Genomic DNA, 25729 nt, shown 5'->3' on the forward strand with positions numbered 1-25729 from the left:
ATCTCAGACTTTAAAACTGAATGGAATAATTGTTTAAAAATATATTATTTCTATTATAAGATTTCTCTGTATCTGTCCATACTGATAAAAAAGTGCTTGAATTGTCCCATTTTTTGTTTAGCAATGAATTCTGTTCATTCCTTAAGATAAAAGAACTGCAAACTAAATCAGAAATATTTCCCACATTATTAAATATTGTAAACAACTATTTTACCATTAGACCAAACAATTGTTATTAAGCATTCAGCATGCTTTGCATAAGCTAAAAGCCCAGCTCCTCATTCAGTACCAACAGGCTGCAATGCTGCAAACCTGCATCTGACACAAAAGTGAGCCCAAGCATTCTTACCACCACCCTTTTGTGCGAATTATATGGATTTATCAGTACAGATACACACACAAACACACGTGCTTTCTTTAAAGTTTATTAAAATCCGCAGGGTCTTTAGGGCTCCTGAAAGTACGTGTGACTTTTACCACCAGCACATAAACAGGCCTCTTCAAGGCTCCTCTCCTTGCCATGCCGTTTGCAGATCACAGGAACACGAAGACTCTGAACCGAGTTTTATTTGCACAAGAGCACAGGAAACGTTACACAACACCAGGGCTCATATGGAGGAGGAGAGAATCTGCACTCCTCACACACAGATTCGCCAGAATTCAACCTTCAGCCACAATTTGCTCAGAGCTTTGAGGTAAGGAGTAATTTATTTATTTATTTATTTTAAGTAAACAAAAACAGCATTCCCGAATACAACACAGAAACAATTTACTGTCATTTGGGAAGTGGAATACACAACTGTGGCTCAGGTACTTTTTAGAAATCTGCTGCAAAACATTAAAACTCTCCTAATCTTTGTCCCTTGCTTGAAGCAAAACAGCTTTGTGTTGCCTCTAAAAATAGGAAGGGAGCAGGGGGATGGGAAGGGGGTGGGATAAGAGGATAAGTGGGAGTGAGAACTGATACACCATACTGGCATTAATTTATAAAAAGACTAGCAAATTGTATTCTTAGACTATGGCTTTCCTAACAAAGTCAGGCACATTCTCAATTATCAAATAAAAAGAGTCATCCTGTACTTATTCTCTACATGCAAAGGGAAAAAAAAGGAAAAGTTTTGTTTCATCTGTTACCAAAACCATCATTGTGTAGTCAACACTTTTAATGAAATACAGGCCAAAGGATTAGTCAGAGCAGATTCGTGGAAAAAAACAAAGGAAATCTGTATGCAAATACAAGACTATCACAGTAACTAAACCCAAGAATGAATCCTGCCCAAGCACCATCCTACAAGGCATCCACACACCCCAGCTCTGTATCAATGAGAAACAACCTTAATGCAACCCACTGCCCCTAAAGATGACAAATAATCCAAAAATCATAATTAAAGTGCTAACTTAAGCATTCTCAATGCTAAATGTATAAGAAATACAGCCCATAAGTGTTAAAATCCTAAGACGACTATGTTCATTTCTATGAAGAAGAGCAGGTAGGGATCTGGAGGGAAAGACTCTGCCTGCAATTCGGCTGTTAGCACACAGAGGAAAGGCTGCTACAGAGCAGCTTCCCAGACGGGAGGCAGAAGAGGAGTTATTTGAAAGCTTAGGGTGCTACCAACAAACAAACAAGCAAAGACAGTCAACTTATCATGCTCGTCTTGGGAAAAGCAGGCTGTGTTAAGGAGCCCCAGGTTGGCTGACAAGGCAGCAAACCACTAAAAGGCATCAATGCAGCTTTGCAGGCCAGATCCGGGAGAGGAGGAAGTGGCAACAAAACGCTTTTCATGTTTTAACATCAGCCCAATCTCAGCTGGGGTTTTATGTGAGTAAATCGGGCTCTAGGAGTTTTTCTCAGAGGGTTATTTTTAAATACCTGACCATATGAGCTTCCTTGGAATAGGAAAAAAGGGGAGGCAAAACTAAACAGTCATTACATATATGTTTAAATATAACATTAAAAAAACCACAAGATATTTAAACTGACTAGAAATGTCCACTTTCATTTTAATTTTAAAGTTGGCAATGGACCTGGACCAAGAGAAGGCTATATTCTGACCAAGATGCAGCAACATGCAGTTTCTAAAACCAGTCTTTAAACCAGTTCAGAAGAGAGAAAAAATACTTGCTCATAATCTGTCACTTAGAAAAGCAGCAACTTGGAGTCCTTATTCAGTTATGTGCTAACCACTTGGAGCTGAAAGAGAAAGCTCAAGTAGCAAAGGCAACAGCAGCAAGTTCACAACCAGAGTGCAGGGCTGCACAGAGTTCACTTGACAGCAGCAACATCAACAAATAAGGTCCGGAGAGCTGACCCTGAGTTTTCTCAATACTACTTTCTCTGCAAGAAGCATCTGCAACCAGTGCCAAAAAGGCTCTTGTGAGCCTTTATCTATTTCTCTTTCAAAATACAGAAATAAACACATCTAGGTCTATGTAAATCATCTCAAACGATTCAGCAGGATGCTCAAGAGAACGCAGGATCAGAGGCATGGAGCATTACCAAAAGAAAAGGCTGAGACCAAGAAAGAGTATACTGGTATCTCATAGCACATTCCTGGATACTGATACTGCCTGACTGTCATTCTCTTAGGCAGGAACCTAACAACTGTATTTTTTTTCAGCGCTACCTCTTAATATATTTAGAATCAAATCACATAATGCTACCTAAAATTACAAACCTAGCAAATGCTTCAAAAACAAGCTTTCAAGATAGAAGAGGCATATTTTTCTGCATAGAGGAAAGTATCCATATATCAATTAATCCCAAATCAACTGTCCCCATCTGTTTACTTGGGCTTTTTGGGGCTGTCACTATCAAAAATATATGCAAAAAATTGCCTAGCTCTGCCAATACTGCTGGTTAATTGCCTGTTTACTGAAGTTCTTCAGAGCAAAATTATTTTATTTGTCAAACCAACATGGTGTTTTTAATAGACTGTTTTGACAATGGAACAGCAAAATTTAAATATTAAAATTACATTATATGATCTCAATGTATGACAGTGTTAGCTACTCAAAGAACTGAACTTCTGCCAGTGTGCATATTCCCTTTCCCAGCCTGTCACTGTTGTTGCTTACTCCCTCATCACCTTCTAGCTTTCTAACTTCAGACTTCTATATCATTAGAAGGAACTGTTTTTTTGGTTTCAAGGAAAATGCACTTGCCCTGTTTCTCACACTGCAAAACACAGAGATATTAAGCCTTCTTTTGAGTAATAACCCACTAGAAATAACAATAAAACTCAACCCCCTCCCCACCCCACCCCCCCCAAAAAAAGCAAAACCACACAAAAACCAACAAAAGAAGAAAAACATACACCAAAATAAAACAAAATAAAATAAAATAAAAACACTATCCAAAATGACATTGGTTAATACTTTGCTGGTTTACTTATTTAAATGTTTGGATATTCCATAAATTTTAATTTACTATGTGTGCAATTTGATTTCCAGAATTACAGAGCTTTCCTTCTCATGGAGAAACATATAAATATCCTACTGTATCTGTCCCAAACTTGTTTCCTTTCTGTAACATACACACCAATAGAGCTGAGATGATCTGATAACTCACTTCTGTTTGTGTGCAAGTACTACAGCTAATAAAGTTTTTTTTATTTATTTTTTTATTAGACGGGGAAGGAAGAAGTACATCAGCTTTTAATCAAACTGTATGACTCTGTGTATATCTTAAATTTCATTTCCATTCCAATGCAACAATTTTCTTTCTAAGCTTATAGTATTTCTCCCAAAGTATGAACAATAACAACAAATTTTAAAAGTATGAGCATTCACACCACATATACACTGTGTGCACCAATCACCCAGACAGACAGAATAAAATCCCCCATTACGTGCACTTTTGAGTACCGACAAGATCTGTACTTACTTGAATTTGCAGTACCCCTAAGGGTCCTAGTCATGTCCCAACCCCCTTTGTTTCAGGCAACATGTTTTGGGTTCCCTTACCCCAAAGAGCCAAGAAAACGCTTAAGGCAGTGAACTGATACTAACAGGGGAGTGAAACAAAACATTTAATATCTACAAGAGAAGATTTGGAGTTCCAACCATAAATTAGCATTCTTCAGAGTTGTTTTATTCCTTAGTATTTATAGCCAGTTACAAGATAATAGTTAATTTGGCGTGAGTGCAACTGAGTATCTGCAGGAGACTAAAGCCATTAAAACCATCTGCAGAAAGCAAGTGGAATTAAGTGATCCCAGGGCTACTTCTTTCTGCTAGTACCTTTGTATCTTGAAGAGGCACCGCTTCCTTCCTATCCATATAAATCTTTTCGGTATTCAAGTTAAGTTATAAAACCACAAAAGGGAAAAGGACAAGGAAAAAAAAAAAGCACAAAGTCCTTTAGTACCAACAAATACTCATTTCACATTAAAACAAAGTTTATCTCATTCATTCAGCATCCATGTTGATAACTGCCCCTATACCCACCCACCCACCCTCCAAAAAAAAAAAAAAAAAAAAAGAAAACCCACAAACAAATAGAGCACAGGAATAGAAAATCAATCTCTTGAGTTAGCGCCTAACTTAGCTTGCCTGAGCAAATCAATCTCCTCACATAGATGAATTATAACACAACATTTAACCACACACTTGCCATTTTCCAACTGTGCTGCCCTCTATACTTCACTACAATATTCACTATATTGTCTTACTTCCACTACCTATTGCATGACTCCATGCATCATTTCTTGCAAGTTTCAGAGCTGTTCGGTGGCAAGAATTATTTTCCAGAGAGAATATTCTACAAAGTTCATCAGTAAGTCGACGTGATTCACTTACAGCATCATTAGCATTTAGGGTCAGCATTATGCCTGCTTCTAGCATGAGCAACAGGCAGCATATAAATATAGGTGGTTATTATGGAAACTTAGGCCCTTATTTTCCAGAGTACTTAGGAAATATATGTATTTAAATATTCAAAGCACATCATCTCCTGAGTCAAAGTACAGCTTCTCCTTGAGAAGACTGAGCACTCAGCATTTTTGCAAATCAGCCCAGAGCTGAGAGAGGCAAGCAAGGCACATATTTCGTGACGACCTCCTAAAAAGCTAAGTGACACACAAGCATCACGCAGAAAATGGGCGGCACAGCCCAGCACAGAACCCAGCTCCTTCCAGCTGCCCCAGAGGCAGCTCTTCTACTCTCACCATCCATTTTTTCTTTCCACTACGGCAGCAATCCAACAGCACTCCTATGAAGAACAGGTCCATCATATGTGCTAAATAAAACTGTAGTTAAATTGTATGCAGGGACCCAGCCAAGGTTTGTCGTCTGATGTATACACAGGCATGGAACTGAACTACGCAGTCTCCAGTGCTTCGAGATCACAGGACCAGCAACAGCAAGCAAGCCAGCAAGCAAGTCATCTAATTTAGCTTACTTTCACAGATACTGTGAAGAGCAGAAGAATAGCGAGTCTCTAATCTTTATTCTCATTTCTAAATAGACAGCTTTCTGAAAAGATGTGCCCTCCTGTTTGCTCTTCAGCACAGCAAGCAGCGCCTCCCGCACGGTCTGCCGGACACAACACCTCTCCTAATATCGCTCTTGCCCTGCTCAGTCCCACACCACCCACCAGAACCCCACGCCAAGCGTCACATCCCCATTGGGATAAGAAAAGTACAGTAAATGGGGCTGAGAGAGTCTATATAGATAATGCATTTGTTTTGCAAAAGATGCTGAGCAAAATACAAGTGCACACAATAAGGACAATATCTGATGTTTCATCTACTGAAATCATAGTATTTTAAAGCTTACACCCTGCCCATTTTTTTTTTTCCCATTGGGACAGATGAAAATGCATTATGAAATATGTCCTTTTCTCCAAAAAATCTAAACTCTCATTCCAAAATACACATTCTACAGAACTGTTAAGAAAGGACACGGTAATGTTTTAAGCTGTCTCACCCACAAAAACGGCTAGATATTTTTGATTGAAAAACACAGAATAAGTATTTATTAATTCAGTTCTAAGTATATACCTACCATGAAAAACTGGTAAAAATGGATGCAACTGAAAAGCAGATTTGTTATTCATATTGAGTTCTGTCAACATAAGTTATAGATATTATATTAACACCGTTTAAAAATATTACTTTCTACAACCCTGCCCCTTTTATGTGGACTGTCAGCTTTACAGGCTACGAATGTTCAACTATTGAATTTTATTTACATGATGTATTGAGTTTTATTTATATATGTTTATATAATTTAAGTATTTTATATAAAAAGAAGTTTCTATGTATTTATATATGACTATAGCCAAAATTTTATTTCGATATAAATGAGAGAGAGAGAGAGTTATGATCGAAGTAAATGAAATGTGATAGAATAAAGCATCCATTTTGGAAAAATGAACATTTGATGAAAAACTACTCAACTAAATATGAAATACACTGCAAAGGCAACTCTAAGTTTGGTTCGTTGGCATCATATTTGTTTACAATTGTAATGTGTAAATAACACCACCCTACTCCAAGACTCCTGTGAACTAAAAATAATAAATTAATTCAAGTCTCCTATGAAGAGCCAGATGGTTATCATGCTGGGAAACTGAGCTTCATACGATGAATATTTCCACCTTCCCTTTTGGGTTCCCTTAAAAGAAGACTATCAACGTGTACAGGAAGCACCTGATCATATCAGGGAGCACAGATTAGTAAATCACAAGATCCACTGTGATCACATAACCTTACTTTTCATGTATTGCAGGCCAGAAGGCTAATTTAATATTTGAATTAATACTTGAAATAATGCTCTTCTGTAGGGACAGACATCTGATCTTGATTAAAACTCACCGTGAAATTCACCCCATATATGGGTATGCAGTGTTCTGCTGTTGTTATCCTTACTGAAAAAAACTTGCACCTTTAGTTTTGAATTAAATTTATCTAGTCTTCCTGCCCCTGGATCTGCTTATAGATTTGTTTGCTTAACTTACAGACCCGCTATCACAGAACAGTTCTTTGTGTAGGAGCACAGCAGCAGGCAAAGGTCATCTCTCTGAGCCTCAACCTTGTCTTTCTGAAGGGACCCAAGACCCAGGCTCTTCAGCTGTTTTCTGATTCTTTAATCAAAAGATTGGGCTTGGAGCACTTACAATTTAACCCCACTTATGGGTGCCAGCAGCAAACAAAATAATTAGCTTACCACAGAAATTATAACATCCTGACTAACTGTATATATCTTTGCTCTGTTTTCTTTTTTCCCAGCCACATTTGCATTGGTCCTTTTTGCCATGATTATATCAGCAACTCCTGGATTCAGCTGATTATTCACCATCATCCTTCTAACAGCCACCTTTGTTTCTGGATGTAGGACTCCACATTTAATTGCATTCAAATGCATTTTGTCATCTTGCTACCACCTGCCAAGTGGTCCATATGGTTCTGAAGTAGCTGCTTGCTCTCTTCACTGTTCATCATTTCACAAACTTTTGTAACATTTGCAAACTTTTTTCATATATGAGGTTCTATTTCATATCGTAAATATCAAAGGGCATAAGATCAAATAAGTCACTTGCAGTTTTCTACTGAAATAGTTACTCAATGATTCCCCATTTACAACTTATTAGCCATAATTGGTATAGTGGGTATAGAGTATTTTGATTTTTCCTTGTTCCAACTTCTTACAGCTCTGTACAACACCAAGTCAGAACGTATGGACCACAGACCATCTACAAATTTATCCAGGATAAATAGCAGTCATAGATCTAATTATATCTTAAGTCTCCACAGTATACAAATTCTCATCATCTGCTCTTTTTTTTATATGTATTTCATTGTTCAGAATGACTGGAAGAAACATGGGCAAAATGTGACAGCCAACATTGTTTTTCAAGACTAGAGTCAGGGAATTCTTCTAAGCAGGAAAAAAAAAAAAAAAAAAGTCCTGGGAGCAAAGAGTAGGAGTCAGGATATCTCTGTTTTGTTTTCCAGTATTTCTGGGCTAAAACAAAACAAAAAATATTTGTAAGGATTGTAAGAGCTGGAACACTGTACCATGCTCACTCAGTACTGATGGGGAAAGGAAGGAGCTGTACAGAAATCTCAGCATCCAATTATTTAAACTATATCTGAGCTCTGTTTCTGGAACAAATTATGTATTAGTATATTTGCATGAAAACTACTATTTTTTCCATTTACCCAGATAAAAATCAGAGCTGATCTTGTCAAATAAGTTATGTTGGCTAGCATTAATTATATTGACCTCTTTTAATTCTTGGTTAATCAACTCCTGGGTTAGTCTTATCCAAGACTGGCGTCAGGCTGTTAAGTCTGGAACTTCTTCCAAGTAAATCTTAATTTTCCACATGCAACAAGTTATTGAGGAAAGAAAATAATAACGAATATTATCAGTACAGAGAGCTCTGCAGATAATCCATGAAGTTATTGGACAGGAGTTAGCTGATTTACCTAGTATGTCTAAATCCTCTGCTCTTTCACAGCCTCCTGAGCTAGTACTGGAAAGTTTCATAATCATCTCTTATCACCACAATATAGGCTTTATGTGTTGTTGCTTTTTTTTTTTTTTAAACAAAATACAAAAGAGAAATTCATCATTTTCCACGTTCTTAAATGCAAAGTTACTCTTTTCTCCTTAGGTTCCCTCTGCTTTTTTTATTACTTCCTACAAGCACATGCTTCAGATCATAGATCTGCCTTCTTTTTCCTCCTCCTTCATTTCTTTGTTACACACAAACTGCCTTTGTCCCCTTCATAATATTGAACATTTTTAAGCTATCATTTTTCATTTGCAGATTGATGGCTTCTTTTTTTATTTTAAAGATTATTTCACAAATCACAGGGCTCTTAAGTGCTTTCTGCAGTATGAAATATAGAAATTTATGTTCATCTACCTTTAGGTATTTTTTTATTTTTTAAACCTGATCAGACTTAATCATCTTGAATTTTTTTTTTTTGCATTATAATTTATTGGATGTTTTGGGAGAGGTATTTTTAATTCTAAAGCTTTATGGTCTGTCTTCATTTGCCTTGTCTTTTTGCTCAGAGTATGGTGCAAAACATCTTCAGTGAGAACGTTGCTATCTCTACATCTAGAGCTTCCAAAGTGAGAGCAAGACTTAGACTCAGCTTGAGGTCTTCCATGACCTTCCCTCTCCTCCTTTTCCTCAGCTCTAGGATAGTCAACCAACCCATCTCTTCTAAAGATTGCAATATAGCAAATCTTTATCTCATACCTGATTTTCAGACAGCTATGAGGGGAAATTTAAATCTGTTTTAAAAGCACAGTTAATGACGCTGGTTCTGGAAAAGTCAGATGTCCTCAATATGTCCAGCTCTGGTTCAGTTTTCTGGCTCTAAGTCTGCAAAGTAAGGTGGTGGGAGTTTTGTTTGTTTTGCTTGTTTTGAGCAGTAGTGTTCAGCCTAGCGGTGGGCTTTTCCCCAAGCAAGGGGAAAAGTTTACTTATGGAAGTGAATGTCCCTCAGCATTGATTTTGGGGTCAAAATAAACATTTCTCACTCACATTTCTCACACAAAATTATTCACTTCCCTTTGGATTGGAAATTCAATTGCAGATTGAAGGGCTGACATGATCTCAAGTAGCCTACTGCCCCTGGATAGCAGGCCCCTCAGATTTCCTACCCGTCGTTGGTACATTACAAAAAAAATCCTCAATTAAAAGGATGCTCAAAATCTCGGACTGCTCTCCGCAGCTGCATGCATTGATGGTGGGTGCCATTGCCTTCAGGAGACAGGATCTGCAGCACTGTCCCTCTTTAGCATATGCCTTCTTTTTCCCTCCCACTGAGGGAAACAGAAAAATCTTCAACTCTTCTCTCACTCAGGAATTAAGAACAAGACAAATTTTCTAATGGTCATGTTTTTTCTAACTGTGTCAGTTTCCACACATATAAGAGAGATAAGGGTGTCAGTCAACAATCTAAAAAAAAAAGTCAATCTCAATTTCATCAAGAGATAGTTTGTCTTTGGATTTCTGTGGAATATAAATAGTTTATTTTTTTTAACAAAAAAACTAATCAGTGTTTGCATACATACAGTTTTTCTTCTTAGCTATGTATTTATAAACTGGATCAGATGTTCTGTACAGTGGAATCTGTACTCTAAGAAGTTAGCAGTGATTTTCTGAAGGGGTGCCTTAACTTGATCGTTGGCTCATTTCCACCTAGCTGTCTTTTGGAGAAAAAAGCTTGCTTCCTTCACCACCATCTTCATTATTTTGGAATGGAAAGTGAAAGGAAAGGAATGGAAACAGGAAGATCCCAACCACAACACAAAGAAAAAAATCTTCAAATGAGAAGCAGAAAGAGACAAAACTGGGGACTACTTCATTTTTTTTTTGCAGCACAAGTTAATCACAGCTATCCTTGAATTAACACAACTACAGAACTGCTTAGTTTACTTAAATTATAAAGACCAGCATCACTAAAGTCTGCCAAAATAATTTTATTTGGTTTTGAAGATACATTAAATCCATAAATTTTGTCAACATTCTCTGCACAATGTAGTCACATTTCACAAAAATTTAGCTGTTTTAGTTTGCAGTTAAGAACAAGAGGGCTTTGGCTTGGGATGCTGGCAACCCTGCATCTCTGTTCACAGCACATCTTACCCACCCCAGTCAGCTTGCCTCACTGCTTATAAAGCTAATTTAATAATGCCTTTCTATGTATGACAGACCTTTTATGCACATCAAGAGAAGTCTGACACACATCACTTTTTAAAAGAAACAACTTTATTTTCCATATTACTAACAAGAATAAAACAGCAAAGCAGGACAATGAAATAATCTCAGCCCACAGAGATGTAAACAATAGGAACCATACTAATCCCTTTCATTAATCAAGCACAGAGGGGAAAAAAAAAAGAAAAAATGAAGCTGTGCTCTCAAATTAAAAAAATAATTTTTAGAAGATGGTTTACTGTAAAGCTCAAAGACATTTTATACTTTTTATTAAAATTTTAACAAAATTGTAACTAAACGTAATCAACATCAGTTTATTGCTTCTGCATTTCTGACTGACACGAGAAATGCTTTTAATTAAAATCTTTCCGAGTCACTGACAACGTTAGAAGCAGATATCAGATCGCTCTGAGATTTGTTGAAAAGACTTCATCCCATCACACAATAAATGACTTTCTGAATTAACAGAAAAGACAACACATTTGCAGGCAAAGAAAATTCCACTTCTTCCTGATTATCTAAACAAGCAGATAACATTTCAAATATGAAGCAGTCTTCTTATGGGAAAAAGAAAACAAACTCCTCATTAAAAAATGCCCTTTGCTAAGCACTTTCACATACATCAGAAAAGTGACCAGCCTACTAATGTCATTATGCAACCCTTATGTACATATACACGATGATTTTTTTTTTTTTTAAATACAGTGAAGAGTGATAAGATACAGTCGATGATATAATCAGTGTCAAGACTCAGGGAAAGATCTTATGCAGATTCCCAAACAGGAAAAAAAAATCAAGGAATCAAGTCACTCTGTAAAACAAGGATATGAAAGAGTTGGATTAGTCACTTCGTTTCATATACTGTCTCTAACTGTAATCCCAGACTGATGTTTCCCAGAAAGCTAAAGCATCTTTCCCCTACAAATACACCTAAATATTTTCACATTGTTTTATTTGGTACAAAAACTTCTCTGATCTGACATATTGAACCAAATGTCTCGAAAAAAGATAAAACCATTCATATGGAGAAGTACACCCAAATAATATTTGTTTCATCATCCTACAGAATGGCTTTTAAAGAGTCCATAAAATAACATTAATAAATAAATGAACTTGCAAGCATGTTCTGAATTAATTTTTATTCTCAATTAATTTTTGCCCATCATCTGTCTTGGCTTTGGCTTTCCTAATGGCAATGCAATGCATCCTGAATGCACCTCTGAAATCTAAATAACGTTAATTTATCAGTTAATTCAATATGCACACAGCCAATAGCCACCTTGTTCAGCATAGATTGCTTAAGATATAGCTATTTGTAACATAAATGCATGCTTGCTAAAAAAAAAAAAATGCAACAACCATTGTGAGTAAAGTAACAGCTTACTTTCCTACAGATCTGTCTTATGTGGTTGATTGATTTTGGTCACATTAAAGCTCTTTCCATGGCTAAGACATTTATGAGATCACCCTTACCAATGCCAATTCCCTTGTGTCTAATGCCTTTTCTTCCTCAGTTCAGGTACTAATAAAGTCTCTCTCCTTTATTCAGCTTTCTGTTGTCATAAAGGTTTTTGAGACGTTTACTCCTCCTTCCTTTGAGACATTTGCCAATTTTTATTGAAAAGAGCTAATAATGCAAAAGTAATAAGTGATGAAACCCTAAGACAGACAGACAGCATAATCACAAGTATTGCTTTTAACAGAAAACAGTGAACTTCTGAATTTCAAGTGGTCATTAAATCCTTTCTAAGTGAAGGGTATATCTTAGTATATAGGGAATGCATAATACCTTTCATCACATTTGTATTGTACTACCCACAACTCTCATAAACTGATGAGAACAGAAATTACACTGAATCACAGCAAGCCTGAAATTCTGGGATTGCACAGGTAGGACATTGCCTTGCCTGGCAATTAAGAGCAATGTTGGATCTGTTACCTGCTCTGACCTAATTAACTCCTTACTAAAACTCTTGTCAAGACAAAGCAATTGTTCTTCAAAAAGTGCTAAACCTCACAAGTTAATGCTTAAGCTTCCCCCTAGGCTTTAACTCCATTAACTGGAGGTGTTAATTAGATCGAGCTAGGTAAATCAATCAGGATCACACCTTAAAAGCCTGGACTAGGCAAGGCATAACCCTAATATATGGAGTCGATAGATTTATAAGCTTGCTTATTAGCATAACTGCCAAGCAAATATCCCACTAGGCTTGTAAACATCAGCACCTATAAGGTGAAACAATATAAACAGACTAAAGGTTTGCTGTAATGAAGAAAAGTGGGGACACTTACTAAGTTAATAGACACCGGTTAAGCACAACACACACTTTTTCTTTAATTGGATACAGGCTACCATCTCCCAGTGTTACGTAAACAATAAAAGGCCTAGCTCTAATATCTCCAGATGAAATATTTAGCAAGACATAACCTAAAGTGGTTTCGGTTCCGAAGTCAGGATCACAGCTCCGTAGGGATCAAGGTCCCTGTGCTCAGCATGCACGCAAGTCCTGGCACATCGTGCTGCAACTTGTGCCAATTTTAAGCCAGCCTGGCTTTTGGCTGAGGGATCTGCTGCATTGTACACTTACCACACATAGGGGCAAATGGGACTGTGTGCAACAGGGTAGTGGCACGCACAGAAAACAGGTACTGAGGTTTAGCTGACAAACAGCAATTTACTCATACCATGTGAAGGTGCTCTTTTCCTCTGGATTAAGCATAACTTTAAAACAAATTCATAAAGGGAAAAAAGGGCTGCGATTTCTTGGACATATAAAAAAATATATGAGTGAGTAGTTCTGGAGAGGGGCAGAGTAGGTGCTCTGCAGGCATAACCTATATTTTGCTTTTCCTATGGCTTCAGATATAAAGATTACAGAACAGGAGGATAGAAGATAATCCATAACGAACAGGCTACTTCACTGATGATTGGAAGATGGATTTATTCATTTCATATATATATAAAAATCCAGATTACTTTATGCACCAAGAGTTCTCCAGCTTTCTGACGCTGAGCATGTTTATTTGAGTTTATCACACAATTGGGAAATCTTCCTGCCCAAAATTTTAAGCAGATTAAAATACTGGGATTTTTCTAGACCTATCTTGCTGGAAACAGTCCTTACATTCATACCCCTCTGAAGATGTTAAGCATGTGCCAAGTCTCCTATTTTAGGCTCATCTTTCATCCATCTCCCTTATAAGGGCAAAGTTTTCCAAGTTTAAATCAACCCAAAGCTCTGATTATATATTAAAAATGTCATGCTACAACCTAATTAAATTATTGAACAATTATTTATTTTGCAAAAGCTAAGGGAGAATACTAGATGTAAATTATTTTTAAAAATAAAAAAGGAACATCCCAATTTCAGAGCCTGTTGCAACCAACAGTACAGTCTTTTTGAGTTTGAACCCAGAAATTAGTGCAGAGATTAACAGATGTATACTCTAATAGTGATTTTCTATTTTTTTCCCCTCATGCAACAAGTAGTTCAAATACCTCACAGGTTTTATAAAAGAATTTTTAATAGAGTGCAGAAAAATTACGTCTTGATAATTCTAAACTACATTTAAGGACAGTTAGCATACACAGTAATTTTCCTTCAAGTTTCATTCAGTATTGAACTCATTAAACAAATGATATAGCACTATTCTAGCCCCCAGCCAAAAAAAAAAAAAAAAAAAAGGCATTTCTACAGCCTGGACTTCTCATGGGTGATTAAAGAGAAGAGGCAAGAGACCCACTGTATGCATGGAGCTCCTAAGGAATGATGGCATAGCCAACAGCTGAATTCCAGTCTTATCAGAAACTTCAGTGCTTTCCTGAAGACAATATACTCAACTTTTTCTATCTCCTGAATAATTCTTGCCTTGGCAAGTCATAGAACTTCAGCTCCAACCTCTTAAATACCCAGATTAGATTTGATAATGCTTGAAAATTGCCAGATTTTCTAACATTGGCTATAATTTCATGATTCTTAAAGCATTAACTAGAGTAATAGTGAAATGAAACAAACTAATAAAAAAGGAAAACGAGTTTTAAAAGACATGGTATTCACCATCTTGTTACTTTTCAGATTTAACATCATTTTATTTCATCAGCAGGAGGCACTTAGAATTCTGAGATACAATCCAAAACCTAGCAGTTAGGTGACTTTGCTTGTTTGTTTTGGGGGATGGGGGAATTTGTTTTGTTTATTTGTTCAATACTTCAGTCTATAAAGTTGTGGAAAAAAAACACCTTCAAAGCAAAATCCTCAAACACAAGCAATTTTCCGTTCCTGCCTACAAGCTGAAATAACTCACCCTTATAGCTTCATCTTATTGAATACAAACACATTGTTTGATGCTAAAAAAAAAAAAAGTGCTTTAGTCAACTGAAAACAAAACAAGTATTCTGTTGTATTTTCAGTTTTGCCATATTTTTAATCATCAAACTTTGCTTGCCACTATTACAAGTCAACTGTTTAGTGTAGCTGGGAAATCAACGTGGTATTCATATGATGCAAAAAATACTATGTTTTTAAGGCGATTACTGAATCACAGTTATGTTAGCAAGCACTTGTAAAGATCATATCAAAGATGACTTAGACAAAAAGACTTAAATTTGAATAAACAGTCAAATGATAGGAATCTTGACATTTTTAGAACAATTAGGAATATTCATTTCCCAATCTACTTCCAAAATCCAACTGTCATCTTCTAATTGACCCACTTTTCCATTTCTTATCTGCAGTGAATTCAGCCTTTCATCATCTGTAGCCTCTCCAAATAAATAAATCTACTTAACAATTTAACGCACTGCTTCTATATGTATAACATTGTTATATCTTTTATTGATGGAAGTTTGAGTTCAGATGCTGAGAGTTTTCAGGAATGGCACCTCCTCTGTGTGTGAATGTAAATGGGAGAGCCGTAAATCCTTAGACTGCAACCATCACTCTTTAGTATCCCAGCATGGTGGGAGGGGAAGGATTTGAATAAATTCCAGATTCCTTCTCACATTAAAAGTTAATTTGAAAGTTAATTTTAGAATCACTATGTATTTCCTCAGACCTCACTATTGCCTAGTAAGCCTGCAGAACACAGAGAAATTTTGCCACGTATCTCAAAAGCAGAAAAATGCATATTTCTGGTTTGTTCTCAGTTCTTTGCAGGACTAGCTTCCACCACTGGGAAGAAAGGTGAAGGTAAGTTCATTACAAGGGGTTGCCATTGCTCATTATGAATACTTAGTACATTTGCTTTATATCTGAGTCTTCATGAAAATTAAAACCATCAGTCTTTCTCAATAAGAAATGAATCCTGCTAGAATTAAGCAACTTTTTCATGTGAAGAAGTGAGGAATGCACAATAGGTATCCCATGTACGCACAGCATAATTATGATATTCTGTTCAGGCTTGCTTGAAAACATATAGGTTTTGACATCTTTCCATTTACATTTTTGCACCAAAAGACGTGGTTTCAAACATGGAACTGCATAATAACTACTTAAGAGTCTACATGGGGAGACAGGAGTTTAACCGCAATCTCTAGCATACAAACAACCATGGTGTCCTCAATGAGATGAAATCCCTTTCAGCAGCACTGAATTATTTGCCTTATCCTCTGCCATCATGGTTAAGGAACTGATCCTTAATGCACTTAGAATGCACACTGCTTAGTAGAGAGACCAGAGGTTGAGAAGGAAACTAAATTACGCTTTCATCCCTAACAGCAGCCCCAAAAGATATACCGCCAGTGGTTGTATTTCCATAGATGACTTTTCCTTCAGACAGCAAAATAGATAAACATCCAGGGTACTACACACGTATTTAATTTAGGAAAACTGACAACATCACTTCAAAAAAAATGTTTTTTGTATCATTGAAGTCAAAATGAAATTTGTAAGAAACACAAGGATCCTAATATTTCAATGAAATTAATTGCTAATCCAGAAATCTTTCTCTTGCCTCCAGTGCCAATTCTGCCCCACCCACACTTCACTGAAAACTTCGAAAAACAAGCCAAATGGGCAAGAAAGTCTCACAGTCTCTTCTCACAGTAAGAACACTTGAGCTTGGCATACATTAAATGCATTTTATGACAAACATTCCATTATGTAAACTTCCATGAATAATTTCCTTCTATTTAAATTAAAAATTCAAATTGAAATAAGGCTGCATACCACAAGGGATGTTTTATTCAGTATAACAAAATTAATTCATGTTAAATGTCAGCCAATTTAACCAACCAGAACCTAGATTCTGAATAGATAGATTCAATCAATTTTGAATAAAAATGCAATCAGACAGTACTTGTGATGGAAGCCAGACACCCCTACCGAGCACACTAACAAATATGGAGCGGTCTTATTAATAAAGAGATTTATAGTTTTAGAAGTAGTATTTTTTGCGTGGGTGGACAAGACATAGCAGCACTGCAAGTGAATAAATTCTTCTAAAAAACAAAACTACTGACATCTACTATCAGCTATGCTGCATGCCAAGTTGTTCCAGCAACACTTTTCCAGTTAAGACATAATATTTTCATACTCCAGCCATACAGATCCCAGAGGCTCAAACCTACGTTTCCTGATTTCTACAACAAAGAGTGTCATTAACTAGCAGCATCATCAGGAATGCAGTAGTACAGTAACCATACTTAAATGAACCTTTCATCTAGTTTGAGAAAAACAAAAGTATGGTGAGACTGGTATGACAAGTTAATCAACTTCTAAGCTATTAACCATTAGCTTCAAACAAGACAGCTCAACTAGTAAGCACAAAGCCTTACATGTACAGAACCCAGGCTGAACTCAAGTTAATATGAGTATTAAATGTTCAGTTTAGTCTCTTTATTCCGATTCTTGACTTTAGTTTAGTCTGCTTATTCTAATTCACTACTTTCTGTTGTTTTTATTTGATTCATGTATCAAGTAATGCATAATTTGTTAAGATTTAGCTGCTAAACTAAAGTCTCAAAGGAGGTTTTCCTTGCTACACAACTCTATCATTGGATTCTTACTAAAAACACAGATTCAAGATATTTTACTAATATATTGCTGCTTCAAAAATCTGTGCCATTGGTTAAGAGTTATGATTTTTCTGGGTCTTATCTTTTTTCTGCAAGTTTTGACTGTTGGCTTTTAGAAGAACAATATATTAATTTTTTTTTCCTATACTTAGACTCAGTCAAATCTTACAGCTCTTGGTAATCTTACGACTTTTAATTCCTTACATTCCTGTATGTAATTTTGCTATGCCACAGTCAATTTGCAACAGAAGCCAAGATCTTTACATACAGACCCTCTAACTATGCCTCTTGCTCTTACATCCTTTGCCATCTTAGTATGTTCTGCTAAAACAATACTACTACTTGTGTTATTTTTACTTTAGCTTGTCCTTACATTTCCTTTTTTGTAAGGCACATACCTTGAACAATGTGCACAGATGAGGGACACATCTATGTAAACAAGCAAGTTCCTTAAGCTTCTTATGTAACACACACAAAAGTTATATGGTATTAAAACAAAATTAAGAAAACAACAACAACACAAAGCTGTTGAAGAATATCATTCCTGTTTCACCTGGCTGGGTGCCATGTAAGCTAGGGGAGTCAAGAAATGTCTTCCAGGAACCCCACAGGCAGCTTGCCTGGAACAGAACTTCACTTTGACAACCAGCACTTCTCGCATACCCCACCAGGCTGTGGTACTGCCATTGATTTTTTGAGACACAAGTACACTGAGCTTGTAGAGATCACAGGTTAAATATTATAGATAATCCTCTTGTAGTTATCTCTACTTTGTTCACATAAATGTTGATTATATTGGCCAGGCTGGTGACATAAAAATGCTTGCTATTCCACTGCTCAACTGTGGAGCCCTGAGAGCAGTTCAGCCAGAAAAATTAGAGTTCTTGACCAGTAACACAGCCTCGGTTAATTCCTTTACCTGTAGTTCCTTCTGTGTTTTGTTTACCAGTTGCACTCACATGAATGGCTGCATCTGTAAAAACCACAGCCTTCAGGAACAATACTTTAAAAGCTTTTCAGAAGTTTAAGATCAGTTACAAACATTTATATATCCACTTATTTAACTTCACAGAAATAGAAAAATTACATGAAGAATCATTTATCTGAGTTACCATTCTCAGAAAACTTGATTTTTTAAAAAACATATTTTTAAATTAAAACTGGTAAGTTCTATAGTCTTCAATGGGACTCTTCTCATTATGTTGCTTTTTAACTGTTTGCTTCTTAGACATCTGAGGAAGAGGCCCAGATATCAAGCCACAATAAATCTCTGAAGGTGCTTGCTATATGAGATTAACACAGTTCTAGTCATGTCCTGATTAAATCTACACACACTGAAAAAATCAGCTTCCATTGTGAAGTTATCAAGTGTTTTTGCCTTTTACAATTTTAATAAACTCTCTTTTTTCCCCCAACAAGGGGATAGAGGGAAGAAGGATGGAAACTATGATGAAAGACACAAGACAGGAAACAAAGGACAAAAATTTGTGGGAGAATCGCAATTTGTTAGTTCCAACGTTCACAGAACAAGCTATTTTTGTTAAACAACTTTGAGAACAACTGAAATAAAGACTCTACTTAGAATTAAAACATAATTAATTTAAAATTAAAGAACTGCGAGCCACACAAAATGGCAGCCTCTGCCCTGCAAAGTTTACAATATAAATGCTGATCCTCTGGGAAAGTTAATGGCACACCCTGCAGGGATTTCTTATTATTCTCAAGATTACTGTCTGCAGGGTGGTGAGAATCTGGTTGGAATTTCTGTAGATTTGGAAAACACTTCAATTTTCTAATACATGTCATAATTCTTTGATCAACGTTTAAGTATATAATACTTAATTACACTAGAATTAATACCTCTAAGTAGGAACAAATGTTATATGCCTAAACACAATGTGTACATCACAGAAACTGTGATAATGCAAAATCCTTGATTTCAAGACCTGCTTTTTTTTTTTTTTATATCAATTTCTGGCAAACAAACGTATTGAAATTACTGAAGTTGAATTTGGCCCAGTATGAGCCAGGCCACTAAGATGAAACTGCCAGGCATACCCAAAAACATCAAATCACAGAATCTTTTCAACAGTCTCAATGTCAAACAGAAACAACAAGAAAGAAATAAAACAAAGACCTATTGAGGTCAATGGGACATTTCAAATAACACTGCTATGTATTTTACAATGAAACTTGTTAGTAACCCTTATACTTCAACTGCCTAACTCCTTTCATCATAAAGGATCTTGAAACCTTTTCAAGCAGAAGTGCTTACACCTCAATGGTTTATAGTATACCTTTGATATTCAGTAGAGGAAATCCCCATGGGCTATATAACTGTTTTCATTTTGTCCCATGAAATTCCTTTCACTTTTGGATGATGTATAAGCTGTTAAAGTCAAATTTTCCTCCTCTCTTGCATTCCTACAAAATTTTTGGCTGCTTACCATAGTCATAACCAGTGGTTATAAAGCCGAGCTCACTTCACCACCAAAGCAGCAATGGAATTGTCAGAATCACTTTAACTAGTCAGCAGAAAACTTTTTCCTCCCATGTCCTCTCATTTACCTTCCAAAGTCATCACACAGGCCAGAAGATCCCTTACCGCCAACCGTGACACTGTGATCCTAAAAAAACAGGTTCGATACCTAGCTACAGCAGCCAATGTTCCACAAGTGGGTAACAAAGAGAATCATTTTCAAGTCTTGGACAAGGGAAAAGACTGCACGACCAGTCATGACCAGAATCTTTCCTGACCATCCAAACAACTTAAAAGCCTAAAACCAAACTAACCATCCTACCAAAGACTGACAGCCCTGACAGTTTTGTAGGTCAGTCAAATACTCCAAGACATTAGTACCACAGTACAAAATTACAGCTTATTGTTTCCTACTAATTAAACCCAGGAAGGCTCCTGAACAAGTTATGAAAGAACACAATTTAGTTTACACGCTCAAGACACTGAAACATGGGAAACAGTGGCTTGACAGTCATCAGTGCTGCTTTGGATATTCTACCACATCATGCAAATATATTATGATTGATTTTTTTTTTAGTTACATAATACCATTCTTTCATTAAGTTTATCTTCTTCACTATGAGGAAAAACAATATGCAAATATCCTCCCCCTCCACCCCCTATCCCCTCCCCCCCCCCCAAAAAAAAAAAAAAAGGTAAATAAGCAAACAAGTACAAGCAGGCCACGACCATTATAGCAACTTTCAAATAAAGAAAATACTCTCATTCATTGCCAAAGAAAGGTTTCTCTTCTGGTAATGTTATTTTTTCCTCAAGTGTTGAACACTTTTTCAGTATTAACGAGAAAATGAAGCTTTGGTCTAAGGAACCTTGAATTCTGAATTCTCTTTTGATTTGTTTGTCCCCTCACACCACCACCCCATTTCAGAACAAACACAAAACAAAGGTTCACACTACAGAGCTTACAAAATGGCAGTACACCAGAGTGACATGCAACATGTGTCCCTCCTATTCCTCAAAAGCAAGGCTTCCATAGCTTCACCACTACCCTTTGAATGAAGAACATCTTGCTAATTTTACTTGGTGCCCCTAGTTCTTGGATTGGAGGGAAAACAAAAAATATATAAATGGCAAGCATCCCTCTTTTAATCTCTCCATACCATTCATGAGTTTATCAATCTCTATCCTATCCCTTCTGGCAATAGGACGGACAACTATTTCTTCTTCAGACAGAAGAGTTCTATTTTCAGACCCAAAAGAACAGTTGATCATGCTTAGTGAGGTAAGAGGAGTATAAGGTGAGAATCATCTATGGTCCTCATCCACATCTGGCAGGTTTCAACTGATTCTAGCTCAGGAAGTCTCAGAGCCAAGTTGTTACCTAACCACAAAGGCAATTTCAGAGATCAATGTGTAATACTGCCTGAAACTTTTTTCTTGCTGCTTTTAATAGCATGGAGTTAATCATCACAACCTCACCCCCCAAATGGTAAAACTTTACACTGAAATCACTGAGACACTCTCACAGAATCATACAATGAGTATGGCTGGAAGGGATCACTGGAGGTCATCTGGTGAAACCTCCCTAATTAATCAGGGGCAGAGAGATGGCTGCACAGGACCATGTCCAAATGGATCTTGATTATCTCCAAGAATATCTCCGCAACCTCTCTGGGCAAACTTTCAAGGCAATGACCACAGTTCTATCTAGCTTTTCATCTATGATGAGCCCAGCCAAACAGTATTTGGTCATTCCTGCCCTGCTGCTCCTCACAACATGAAAGATTCATCCAACTTTGGGACTGTACATGCCTCAAAGCCACTTGAAAGGAACAAGGCTTTCCACAGCATCCTGATCACAGTCACAAGACTCTCCTTCAAGCAAACCTTCTTCCCAACTCTATTTATGCTCACATAATCTAACAACAGGCTAGAGCTCAGTGGCTCTGTATTGTTTAGATGAAACATTTACACCTTTTAAACAAGGATGTAAAGAAGATAACTGCTATTCGCCCTTCTAAGCAAATTTAGAAGGGAAACGAGGACCTGTTATATTTCATGGTATGTACATTACCAAGAATAGATGAACAAGACTGAGTAGCTCAGTAAATCACTTGCAGAATATCAAAGAAAACTGTGAGATCTTCCCATACGATATCTGTGACATCTCAACAAGAACTTCCAGAAGCTTGAGGAAGTCCTGGCTACAGCAGAGACATAGCCTCAAACAAGATGCTGGAGTTTGCCTAGACTTTTCAAAGGAGTCTGTTCAGTTCTATCCAAAGAAAAATCAATAAGCCTAGAACAGCTGACTGCTCTATGAGGCAAACCAGTTCAAACCTGTGCTCCATCAACACTTCTTATGCAATAACAGAGGAAAGCAGAATAGACTTCTCAAAGTAAAGAATCTTTGACAAGCAGATTTCTTTAAAGGATGCCTAAGTGAAGAAGAAGTCTAAGAAGAAAAAGGCCCTTTTTTAAAAAAATAATTATAAATTGGTGAGATACAAGAAGAATAAAGCTACCTTAGTAGAAGATTTCAGACATGCATTGGACAGCAAACAGCCTTGGTAGGAGAAGATGACGTCTTTACCACAAAGTACCAATACATCAACATTAACATCACAGAAACAGTCACACTTTGATTCACTCAGCAAAGATGAAGGATGCAGTACTGGCTCCAAGGTATGTAATCCTCCAGCTTTAACAACCTCACAGAAGTGATGTAATTTTGACACAGAAGGTGTGCCTGCTTAGAGAAATCCTCATGAAATCTCTTATCCCCCCTGTTCAGCCAGCTCTGCTAAAGCAAATAATGCTGTGCCACACCTGGAAATCTTTGATCTTTCATGCTTCAGGGAGACGGAGTAACCACCAGCCCAGGCAGATGGATGAAGTGGGTCAGAGCATTTCTTCATAGCACGTAGATTCTTTCAATCAACAGAGCTCCTGTCTCCTGAAGCTGCCTCTTGCAGCATATGACAGAGTCTACTTCAAAGCAGGAGCCTGCTACTGAGACAGCATCTCAGTCACAGTAACTCTTCATAAACTTTCCACAAAGAGTATTTTTAGGCAGATATCACAAACTTCTCAGAAAGCATCACAGACTTACCACAAAGTCTCCGTCAAGAGTTTAGGAGAGCTGGAATGCTAGAAAACAGACCATCCGACTGACTGTCAGATGGTAAGAGGCATCTTAAAGACCAAACACGTCAGTTGTAACTATCACTTTTTTTGGGCTGCCCCAAGGCTGCACACAAGACCAGGCCTGCTCTCCGTGCTGACGATAAGAAATCAGGTGCAGCCAGAGAGCACACACACAACCTCAGGCACCTCAGCAGCCTAGCACTGGCTTGGCATGGCAAGACAGACAGACTGCGGGCAGCTCATAAGACAGTGGTATGCCAGGAAAGGGGAGTCTGCAGGGCAAACTGTACCTAGGGGCATTCTCAGGCCCAAGTACCTACTGATTGCCATCAAATGCAGACCTGGGTACCAAGAAACAAAACTGAAATAAAGCCCAGTGATTTATATCTTATGTTAAAAACCGAAGAGCTTAACTAGAACTTACCTAGCAAAACAACTCCTCGATGCCTTCAGGGTGGTGAGGAAAGTGTGGCTCTCTGTGACAGATACAGACAATGCTGCTTCACCTGCTATACCTTCGTAGGAAGGCGAAGCACACACACCAGCTCTGCACGGCGCTAGTATCCTGCGTGCACACCTCCAGCGAGCAGCCTGGGTGCACACCCTGCGTACCAGGTTTCAGCGCAATGCAAACACGATGGAATCATTACGTAACAAGAATTTGCCTTCAACAAAAGTCAAAGCCAAAAGCCACGAGATTCAAGAGGGCTGTTAATGTCACAGAAACAGCACTGCAGTTAGGCCAAAAATATCTTTTTATTCATTGCTGCTATTTTCAAGTATTTATAGTCTTCAAATAAGTACATGTAAGAAACCATCAACCAAAACCTAAAATCAACTCAAGTTTCATTCAACCACTTTTCAGCCTGAACAGGAGAATAATTTTACAATATTAACATTTTTTTCAGTAGTGTTTGTGACTGTACCTTTATAATAACTAAGCTGCTATATCCATAAAAATCAGTTACAAAAGCTAGACTTGCTCACATTTCATGAAGACTGACTCAAGAACAAATTTTTAGCAAGATTAATTTCCAACTCAGGAAATACACCAATATACCTATTTAACAAAGCACATGATACTGTGTTAAATACTATGTAAATGTTTTCTTAAAAAAAGCACATGTATTTAATCACTGTTCTGAATATCAGGGCCCATGAAAAGTTAATATGTAGAAATGTATTTATTATCATTTTTAAATGATTCCACATGCACTCAAGCGTAATAACTTAAGTTTTCCAACACAGCAGATCAAATATGGAAAAAGAGAAAATGCAATAATAGTGGAAGATTTATCTAAGAAGAAAATCATGACAGTTAGCATTATGATTTTTATAGCACTAACACTTAAAATGCGTGTTCCTGCTGTGGCCAAAAGAGTTATATGATAGACTAATAAATAAATATTAAAAGGCAGCAGTTTCCAAATGGTGGTCCAAAAGGCCATGGTTGGCACATGGTCCTATTTACAATATTTTCCCTGTAAGTCTCTATTAGAAGCACATGGTGGTCTTGAATAGATTGAAGGATAAGAGCTGCTCCATTGCTAAAAAGCAATCTGGAAATCCCTAGGTCATTTTAAGTTGAATATATTTATCAAAAATCAAATGGTCAACTTTTTCTTTCATACCTATCTCAATATCTGTTAAAGGTTCTACAGAAACAGTATCACTCTCAAAACTAGAAATTATTTAACAGTGTTTTCAAACATATCCAAACAATTTTTGCAAAGGGGACATTTTTGGAGCCATGTTACTTATTTATAGTCTGAATGGCTCACTTCTCATACTATTCATTCATATGAGCCTTTTTCACACCTGAGAAACAAACATACGGTTTTTCAATACCTAAAAGCCCTCTCATTAATTGGGTTTCTAAGCCAAATAAAAGATGCATTTTGATTATCATCACCCAGACAACATTTTGTTTAAATACCTCTTTAGGAAAAATATTCTATCAACATTTAAAATTATAGTTCCAACAACTCACTGGAATTCTATACCAGAACTTACTACCACAGATAAATAAATCAAAAGTATTTTTTCATTCTTCAGAAAACTACACTGAAGTGAGAATGTGAAGTAAGCAATTTGTCAGAAACAAGCCAGCCTTTATTTACCAAGTGACACACAAGCACAGGACACAAGCAAGAATTTATCCCTTAGCTTGAACCAAGCCCAAAGCACATGAGTAATTGTTGTCCGTTGTTGAAATTCACAAACCACCCAAATCTGTACTGCACCATGTATTTTTATGCTCACCTTGCATACCAGCCTTCCAAGGTAGACATAATGCTCATTTGGATGTGGCATGGACCTATACTCTAGGGAACGCATAAATCTTCTGAATCACACCATGTTAAATTATCCAACTACAGAAGCAGTAAAACAAGAATACCCA

General features: G+C 37.0%; 1 protein-coding gene and 1 long non-coding RNA gene across 4 annotated transcripts in view; one reads left to right on the forward strand and one right to left on the reverse strand.

Moving 5' to 3' along the window:
* Nucleotides 1-25729, reverse strand: part of NCOA2 (nuclear receptor coactivator 2) — a 197165-nt gene that overhangs the window by 134480 nt on the left and 36956 nt on the right. The window lies entirely within an intron of this gene.
* LOC137851822 (uncharacterized) lies at nucleotides 39-3265 on the forward strand. The gene is made up of 2 exons (XR_011093502.1): nucleotides 39-695; nucleotides 2017-3265. It is a non-coding gene; the product is annotated as an uncharacterized lncRNA (long non-coding RNA).

The sequence above is a fragment of the Anas acuta genome, chromosome 2, assembly GCF_963932015.1.
Source record: "Anas acuta chromosome 2, bAnaAcu1.1, whole genome shotgun sequence".
NCBI lineage: Eukaryota > Metazoa > Chordata > Aves > Anseriformes > Anatidae > Anas > Anas acuta.